This window comes from Rana temporaria, chromosome 12, assembly GCF_905171775.1.
Source record: "Rana temporaria chromosome 12, aRanTem1.1, whole genome shotgun sequence".
Taxonomy (NCBI): domain Eukaryota; kingdom Metazoa; phylum Chordata; class Amphibia; order Anura; family Ranidae; genus Rana; species Rana temporaria.
Window position 1 is genome coordinate 12,555,560 of NC_053500.1, and position 10,394 is coordinate 12,565,953.

Genomic DNA, 10,394 nt, shown 5'->3' on the forward strand with positions numbered 1-10,394 from the left:
TGGTCCCCCCCTATCAGCGGCCCAGACGCCCATCCTGCCTTTTTTGCGGTTGGCGGTATGTAGTCCATAAAGTGACGACCAGTCAGGTGTTCTGGGTTGTCAACAGCACGTCTTCCGGGTCTGTTCACAGCTGGCGTCTGGTGGTTGACAAAAATCTGCTAAGCCACCTTCCAGATAAAATCAGAATGAACAAGAGGCTTGTCACTCTTGTCTCTATACATGATATATGCATTCCAAAGGCATTGTTCCAGAAGATGCCTGAAAATCTTCTTATAATATTTTTTTTTTGCTGTTTGCGCATAGCCGGATAAAATGTCATTGCCTGATCGGCTCTGTCGACACCTCCCATGGTGTTATTATAGTCGATCACGACTTGCGGCTTCAGCACATCTTTCCCACCTTTTGTGTGGACCATGGTAGTGGAGGTATTGTGCACAGTACTCATGAGACACACACACGTCCTTCTTGTCTCGCCATCGCATTCATTGCGATTCATTCTGACATGCTGATCGGGATGCAATCCAGGTGATGCTCTTAGTCAAATCCTAGTCATAAATATCAGAGATTTTATTGATCAAAGCCCACACTTTACAGGCATAGAGCCCACATGGCTGCTGAACATACGGTTGATTATATATATGTGGTTGTACTCTTGATGCTAATAAATACTGTGTTTATTAGATCTGACTGGGAGCATCACCTGGATCACATGCCGATCAGCATGTCAACAGAGAAGGTTATACAGCATTACTGCTGCTAGGTGACCAGCTGGGGGCTCGGCTCTCTATAACCAATAGTGCCAGCCTTCCCCTGCATGCACCCATAATGTCACCAGCACTAGGTCCTAATAGACTGCCGCCGCTGCCAAGGAGACAGATGCCAGACCAGCGCTGTAAATAGCAGGGACAGGACAGCTGGGGATCCCCACTGTGGCAGAACACCAGGGCCCGGTGGCAAGACAACCTTTGAAACCCTGATAGTTCTCCCACTGCTTTGGACCCTTATATTTTCTTGGTGTGCTGGTGACATATATCTCTTGTTTTCTGCCACCCTGGGGGGCCCCAGTATAGTAGGAAGGGAGCTCACTGCAGAACATGTGAAAGGGCCCATAGTGGAATTGTAATAAAGGGCCCCAGGATATATATACAGTGTATATATATATATATAATTGCATTTTATAGTTGGCCCCCCTACTTTTGTCCCTGTCCCCCCATGTGCCCCCCCTAAATATGAAAGCTGGAGACGCCACTGCTTGTTTTGTAGCAAAACCTCATACAGTTATAGAGACGTGTAGAAATTGCCCGTGGTCACACAATATCCTTGGTTCAGCAGTGTAAGGACAGATGATGTGGCCATCCCATAGCCGCTGTACCTGGGGTTGAACTTTGTCCCTTTACCGGTGTAAATTACCGAATTCCAGAGGTACCCAGTGGATGACTCACAGAGCATGTAGGATTTGATGCCAAACCGCGCTCTTTTGGGTGCAATAAACTGTATCCAGCTTAGGTGTCCCTTGTAGGCCATCAAACTTTCATCCACGCTGACATCCCTTTCTGGCACGTAGGTCCACTGGAAATTGGTCGCAAAAATGTGGCATACCGCCCAGATTTTTATTTAGTTTGGACGCAGGATGCGTGGCCTCAGAGGCCGTCGCCTAAGGCCTCGCACTTACAGGGGCCTCGTGGCTGCCTAACTTACCCATTGCATTACCCCAGTTTTGAGGGACAGGGGAAGCAGCGTTAAGAGCCCTGACTCAGGAGCGGGGCCGCCAGCGTCCCTAACAACCAGTGAATATTGGTGACACCACCCCTTGTGCCGTCAATGACCCAGCATGCCCTCAGTCAATAATGTCACAAGGGGGCGGGTTCACCAGGTGATATCACCAGTCGGCCCCCGCCCATTAGTTATTAAAGAGCAGGATCTGGGGGGCTTCCAGATTCCAATAAGTCCCCTGCCCGCAGACCCCCACAACCACCGGCCAGGGTTGTGGGGAAGAGGCTCTTGTCCTTGGATTATTTTCCCATCATGGGCGGGAGTGGGGCCCCATGTCAAGATTTGCCTAAGGCCTCATAAAGCCTAGAGCCGCCTCTGCGTGGCCTTATCAAATTCTTCATTGTTCGTGAAGTGGAAATACTTCATGATGAGAGAAAACTGGTATTCTGATATATCGGTGCCAAAAAAACGGAGTGGCCAGTAACTTATTAGTGGTCCAGTACCATTTCTGGAGCGGTTTCCCCACCACCCCCTGAAGAATGAGTCCCAGAAATTGACAGATGTCCTCTTTGGTCACCGGTTCCCACTTCCTGCTTCTGGAAAACCTGGCATGCAGCGTAGCGGATTGCTGCTCTTGGTAGAGATTGGTCTCTATGACAATTTTTTCAATTACCTCCTCAGTGAGGAATAATTGCAGGTATGCCAGAGGGTTGTCACGCTCAACATCTACCTTCATCCCAGGTGATCCAGTGAGAGGGGAATCTTGGGGGGCGCTACCTGGTCCGTATTGCAGTCAATAAGGCACCAAGTGCGCACATCGCTGAGGTCAGGTGCAGGATCATCGCCGTTGTCACTTGCCAGATCAGTGTCCGTGTCAGACGACAAATCTCCCCGCGACTCACTATCGCTCAGTTCTGCGAGCAACTCTGTGTCGCTGTCGCTGTCACTCAACTGGTCCAAAAGCGCTTTTGTAGTAAAGTGGCGCTTTTTTGATGCCATGTTATAAATATTTTAAGGATGTTAAAAACGTACAGCAAATTCCACGTCGCCTGGTCCTGTTGCTACAGCTGATCAGGTTCGGTGATTTCCGTCACCTTTGTCTGCGCCTGCGCAAGTCAAGCAGGGAACCATATCGATGGGAGGAACCATATCGGCAGATCACCAGCCGTCACTCTCGCGGATAACATCGCTGGATCGCCAGGAGAAGGTAAGGGGACTCCGCTGCCAGCTCTGCAAAGCTACCCCGAGCGTGACTCTGGGTTACCGCTCCTGGCAGAGAAAATCAACCCCAAATCACGCTCGGGAATACCGCGAGGGAGGTTAAAGCGGAGCTCCACCCTATAGTGGAACTTCCGCTCATCGGAACCCTCCCCCACTCCGGTGTCACATTTGACACCTTTCAGGGGGGAGGGGGGTGCAGATACCTGTCAAAGACAGGTATTTGCACCCACATCCGGGAGTCCTCTCTGCAGGGACTCTGCGGGTAGTGCGTCGCTTCCCGCCCCCGCCCGCTGTGTTCTGGGAAACACTCGGCTCCCAGAACACAACGGGAACCAGTGAGGACACGGCGATGCGCGACTCGCACATACGCCGTAGGGAATAGGGCAGTGAAGCCGGAGCGCTTCACTTCCTGATTCCCTCACCGAGGACGGCGGGGGGGGGGGCAGCAGAGTGAGGAGCGATCGCTCGTCCTCTGCTGCCGACATCGCTGGACTCCAGGGGCTAGATTCACATAGATCAGCGGATCTTTAGATCCGCGTGACCTATGTGATTTAAGATCCGCTGCCGCAAGTTTGAGAGGCAAGTGGGTAATTCACAAAACACTTACCTCCAAACTTGCGGCGGCGGATCGTAATTCCTCCGGCGGAATTCAAATTCCACGGCTAGGGGGAGTGTGCTATTCAAATCAGGCGCGTCCCCGCGCCCAGCGTGCATTGCTCCAAATGACGTCGCAACAACGTCATTGGTTTTGACGCTTACGTAAATGACGTCCATCCGTATTCGCGAATGACTTACGCAAACAACGTAAAAAATTCAAATTTCGGCGCGGGAACGACGGCCATACTTAACATTAGCTGCGCCTCATAGAAGCAGGGGTAAGTATACGCTGGGAAAACCTCTACGTAAACGTCGTAACAACACTGCGTCGGGCCCGCGTACGTTCGTGAATTGGCGTATCTCGCTGATTTACATATTTCTCAACGTAAATCAGCGAGAACGCCCCCGCGGCCATTTTTAAATTGCAGTTAAGATCCGACGGTGTAACACAGTTACACCTGTCGGATCTTAGGCATATCTATGCGTAACTGATTCTATGAATCAGACACATAGATACGACCGGCCTAACTCAGAGATACGACGGCGTATCAGGAGATACACCGTCGTATCTCTTTGAGAATCTGGCCCCAGGACTCCAGGACAGGTAAGTGCCCAAATATTAAAAGTCAGCAGCTGTGTGAAAGCTGAAAATTGGCCTGGGCAGGGAGGGGGCTCAAGTGCTCGGTAGGCAAGTGGGTAAATCATTTTTTGATGGTTTTATAGTATGGGAGCTTCCCTTTTTTCCTTCTTCCTCCTCCATAAAGCATATGAAATTTCCTCTTGAGGTCCATCTTTAGAGAGGAGAGTTGTGGAGCTGCAGATCATCACTCCCAGAGTATTATACACAGTAGCTGGTTTGTAATTTGACCAGCACCGGTAGGATTCCCACCTGTCCAGGATTCACCCTGACAGTTCGGGTCTTAAATCATGTGTCCGGATTCCAGTCTGCCTGAGACCCAGACACAAAATTCAGACAGGAATGTGACTTGGAACAGGGGCTGATAGAAGGGTGAGGGGGGCACTATGTGTGCCATGATACTATTCTCTTTGGAGTGCCCTAAGATCTCCTAGGTCTGTTACAATCCCATAATGTATAAGGAAAAGAACAAAATTGCTGTGCGCCACTAAAGTGTTTGGGTTTGACTTGAAGAAAAAGTGGCAACCCTAAGCATTGGGCTCTGGTGAGTTTATTTGGTACCTGCGGTGGTGGAGAGCACTGTTGTGTGGGGAACATCAGAAGAATTTGTTAAAGCGGAGGTCCGGCGTTTAGAAAAAAAAAAATATATATTAAAAGTCAGCAGCTACAAATACTGCAGCTGCTGACTTATAATAAGGACACTTACCTGTCCAGGGTGCTCGCGATGTCGGCAGCCGAAGCCCCGCCGCCATCCTTGGTAAAGGGAATCAGGAAGTGAAGCGTTGCGGCTTCACTTCCCGGTTCCCCACTGTGCATGCGCAAGTCGTGCGGCGCTATGTGAATCGGCGGATGTCTCCTGGGACACACACAAGGTCCCAGAAGACACCGCTCCCCATTTCCCAGAAGGCAGCGCGAGGAGGAGAAGGAAGAAGACCACCGCGGACAGATTAGGATGATCTGCCTAGTAACAGCCACTTCTGGTAAGTATAAAAATAAAAAAATAAATTTTGTAGCCTTTTTGGCTATTTTTTTTTTATTTTATTTTTTTAGGGTAGACCTCCACTTTAAGATTTTTTGATTTTGTGCTTGATATCACTTGGGACACTTATGAACTTCACCGAATGGATTTTGTTTTGCATACATTTTCTATTTTTTCTTGCATGAATTTTACACACTAATTTAAAATTATTGATTTTTTTTGCACATTTTTTGCTTATTGCACTTTATTGCATATTTTCTGATTATATTTTTTGCACGTTTTCATATATTGTGGATACTAGATTTACATTTTATAAGGTGTGAACTGTGATAGCGCTGTCCACTTGTATATATATATTTTTTTGCTTTGATGTTCTACATCAAAATTGGATAGCAGCTCTCCTCTCACAGAGATTTTTTTTTTTAGAGTTTAAAAAAAAAAATCCAGTTTACTTTTCTGCGGCGCAGTTCTATATATTCCCTTTGTACTATAGAGGGATAAGCTTTGTTCATATTTTATGTCTGAGGTTTGCAACCACTTGAAGGATTGCTGGTGTGTGATACCGGTAAGACATGGTACTAAATATGGGTGTAACGTGTTAAAGTGGAACTTATTCTAGAGTATTTGACACCCAGGACTGCTTTATACGACACAATTATTTTCAGTAATAATGAAATGAAACAAAGTATTATTAACCACTTAAGACCCGGACCAAAATGCAGCTAAAGGACCTTGCCCCTTTTTGCAATTCGGCACTGCGTCGCTTTAACAGACAATTGCGCGGTTGTGCGACGTGGCTCCCAAACAAAATTGGCATCCTTTTTTTCCCACAAATAAAGCTTTCTTTTGGTGGTATTTGATCACCTCTGCGGTTTTTATTTTTTGCGCTATAAAAAAAAATAGAGCGACAATTTTGAAAAAAATGCAATATTTTTTACTTTTTGCTATAATAAATATCCCCCAAAAACATATAAAAAAAAAATGTTTTCCTCAGTTTAGGCCGATACGTATTCTTCTACCTATTTTTGGTAAAAAAAATTGCAATAAGCGTTTATCGATTGGTTTGCGCAAAATTTATAGCGTTTACAAAATAGGGGATAGTTTTATTGCATTTTTATAAAAAAACAATTTTTACTACTAATGGCGGCGATCATCGATTTTTTTCGTGACTGCGACATTATGGCGGACAATTTTTACACATTTTTGGGACCATTGTTATTTTCACAGCAAAAAATGCATTTAAAATGCATTGTTTACTATGAAAATTACATTTGCAGTTTGGGAGTTAAAGACAAGGGGGCGCTGAAGGCGTTAAGTGTAACCTCATCTGTGTGTTTACAACTATAGGGGGGTGTGGCTGTAGGTCTGACGTCATTGATTGTGCGTCCCTATATTAGAGAACACACGGCTCTCCCCGCTCTTTAGCTCCGGGGACCGATCGCGGGACTCTAGCGGAGATCGGGTCCGCGAGTCCTGCGGCCGAGGTCATGGAGCTTCGGACCGGGTTGCGGGAGCGCGACCTACCGCTGGGCTTTATACAGTCACGTGATTGTGCCCAGAGGTGCCATTCTGCCGACGTATATCGTCGTTAGGCGGTCCTTAAGTGGTTAATGGGCAGAAAGGAAATGCAGTACCCTCACATTGGAGATCAGAAAAGCACCCCCTTACACCGGTGGGGGGTAAAGAGGAGCTCCAAGCTGCCCACCCCCATAACCCCCCCCTAAAACTGTAGCTGCTAAATTTTTATATAAGGACACTTGCCTATCTAGGGATCCAGCATTGTCCTCACCCAAGCCAATTCTTCAATGGACTTCAGGTGGAGGCGCCGGCATCTCAAGTAGGGGAAACAGGAAGTGAAGCCCTCTTCATCAGAGCTTCAATGATGAATAAAAAGACAGGAAAGTACATTTTGTGTCTAGATCTTTGTCCTGATATTTTCTGCTCTGGAGGCTACAGGGGGTCACTTTTAATCTTGCGGTTTAACCACTTACCCCCCGGACCATATTGCTGCCCAAAGACCAGAGTACTTTTTGCGATTCGGCACTGCGTCGCTTTAACAGACAATTGCGCGGTCGTGCGACGTGGCTCCCAAACAAAATTGGCGTCCTTTTTTTTCCCACAAATAGAGCTTTCTTTTGGTGGTATTTGATCACCTCTGCGTTTTTTATTTTTTGCGCTATAAACAAAAATAGAACGACAATTTTGAAAAAAATGAATATTTTTTACTTTTTGCTGTAATAAATATCCCCCAAAAATATATAAAAAAACTTTTTTTTTCCTCAGTTTAGGCCGATACGTATTCTTCTACATATTTTTCGTTAAAAAAAAAATCGCAATAAGCGTTTATTGATTGGTTTGCGCAAAAGTTATAGCGTTTACAAAATAGGGGGTATTTTTATGGCATTTTTATTAATATTTTTTTTTACTAGTAATGGCGGCGATCAGCGATTTTTTTTTCGGTATTGCGACATTATGGCGGACACTTCGGACATTTTTGACACATTTTTGGGACCATTGGCATTTTTATAGCGATCAGTGCTATAAAAATGCATTGGATTACTATAAAAATGCCACTGGCAGTGAAGGGGTTAACACTAGGGGGCGGGGAAGGGGTTAAGTATGCCTGGGTGTGTTCTTACTGTGGGGGGGGGGTGGCCTCACTAGGGGAAACACTGATCCTCTGTTCATACATTGTATGAACCGAAGATCAGCATTTCCCCTGCTGACAGGAACGAGAGCTGTGTGTTTACACACACAGCTCCCGGTCCCCGCTCTGTACCGAGCGATCGCGTGTGCCCGGCGGCGATCGCGCCCGCCGGGCACACGCACGGGAGTCGGGGGCGAGCGGGGGGCGTATTTCGGCGGTGCGCGGTCGGCAAGTGGTTAAATATTACATTTTGTACAGATAAGTAACTTCCTCTGTTTACTGCCAGGATCAAATTATTTGCAGCAATTCCTCGTCCAAAAGCACGGCTGCAGCCTTCAGCTTTGTATAAAATGGGGCAAGGTTAGAAGATCAGTCAGATATGAACTGCTATGTCTTCTTCAGGTAGATCTACACTGCATCTAAATACAGGGGAGGGGTGCTTGGATCCTGAGAACCTAAAGCGTTTGTAAAGGGAAAAAATAACAAACTTGCTATACTTACCTGATATGTGTAATGGTTTTGCACAAAGCAACCCCTCTCCTTTTCCTGGGTCACCCCCCCTTGTCGAGTGCCCCCATAGGAAGCCACTTGCTATGGGGTCACTCGTGCGTGCTCGCTGCTGAGCCAGAACTCTGTGTCTAAGCCAATGGCTCCTGTTGCTGCATCTCAGCCAATGATAAGCGAGAGACCCGGGAGAGCCTCAGCTCTTGTGTACATTGCTGGATAGAGATCAGGCGTATTGGGGGGGCTGTGGGGGGGGGGGGCCCACTGAAGGTTTTTTACCTTCATACAAGTACATGGTACAGCAGGCACTAATCAGGAATATCAAGTGTTGGGGGTAACAAACATTTAACCATCGGGAGCGAAAAAGAAAGTCCTGTGTCAGCAGAGTCGTACCTTCCACAAGCTATGCTCTCGGTTCTGACAGCCTTGATCAGCCCAGCGAGGTCATATGGAGATAGATAGTTCCTTCTTGAAGTCCTACTAGATGACTTCAGGCTGGCCACTTTTGCAGGTATAGCTACGAAAAACATAGAAAATAAGTGCCAATGCTGTTTAAAATCCAGTAACTCACTCTGCTCTGCACATGCTCAGTTGTTATCTATTCTCGGCACTGTGCCTAAAATCAGAGCCACTAGAGGCACTGTTGCGGCACAGCAGGGGTGTCCAACCTACTGCCCAAGATGGCTATGAATGCACAAAATAATTACCTTTGTCATTCCATTTTATTACACAGAACTTCATTTCACGGCAATCGTGGCAACCCCCTCCCGCAATTTCGTGGCAACCCCCTCCCGCAATTTCGTGGCAACCCCCTCCCGCAATTTCGCGGCAATCCCCTCCCGCAATTTTGCGGTAACCCACTTAAGGAGCCGGAAACTGCTGGCGTCTGAACAACCAGTGACTCATCCCTGCTGCTGAGTCATTGGTTGTTAAGGAGCGGAAAACGGCTGGCGTCCTAACAACCATTGACTCATCCCCGTTGCTGAGTCATCGGTTGTTATGAAGCCGGAAACCATAGATGTCCTAACATCCAGTGACTCCTCCACGCTGCTGAGTCATCGGTTGTAATGGAGCCGCAAACCGCTGACGTCCTAACAACCAGTGACCCATCCCTGCTGCTGAGTCATCGGTCGTTAAGGAGCCGGAAACCGCTGGCATCCTAACAACGCCGGCACCCGCTAGCGTCCTAACAACCAGTGACTCATTCCCGCTGTTGAGTCATTGGTTGTTAAGGAGCCGGAAACCGCTGGCATCCTAACAACGCTGGCACCCGCTAGCGTCCTAACAACCAGTGACTCATCCCTGCTGCTGAGTCATTGGTTGTTAAGGAGCCGGAAACTGCTGATGTCCTAACAACCAGTGACTCGTTCCTGCTGCTGAGTCATCGGTTGTTAAGGAGCCGATAACTGCTGGCGTCCTAACAACCAGTGACTCATCGGTCGTTAAGGAGCTGGAAACCACTGGCGTCCTAACAACCAGTGACTCATCCTTGCTGCTGAGTCATCGGTTTTTAAGGAGCCGGAAACCGCTGGCATCCTAACAACGCCGGCACCCAATAGCGTCCTAACAACCAGTGACTCATCCCTGCTACTGAGTCATCGGTTGTTATGGAGCCGGAAACCGATGACGTCCTAACAACCAGTGACTCATCCCTGCTGCTGAGTCATTGGTTGTTAAGGAGCTGGTGCTGTTTTCTCCTCTTACCCGCATGTTCTTGGACAGCAGCACAGCTGATTGGCTCCTTGTGCTGCTTCTCCCTTTCCCACTCTAAGCCCTGCTGTACAGTAGGCTGATATCAGGTCCCATCCAGGCGCTTAGATATAATGATGATTCCGGATCTGCATGGATTTGTGTCTTTTATATAATCCAGGTAAGTAAATAACATGTAAAATATGAAATAAATGATGAAAGTGTTCCTATCAGGGTTGCCAACCGTCAGTAAATTTACAAACAGTTTGTAAAATCCGTAATTTTTGCATCTGTCCATTAGGGACATACAGACTACACGTCCCTAATGGACATTTATGGACAGATGCCAAAATTAGGGATTTTACAAACTGTTTGTAAATTTACTGACGGTTGGCCACCCTGGTTCC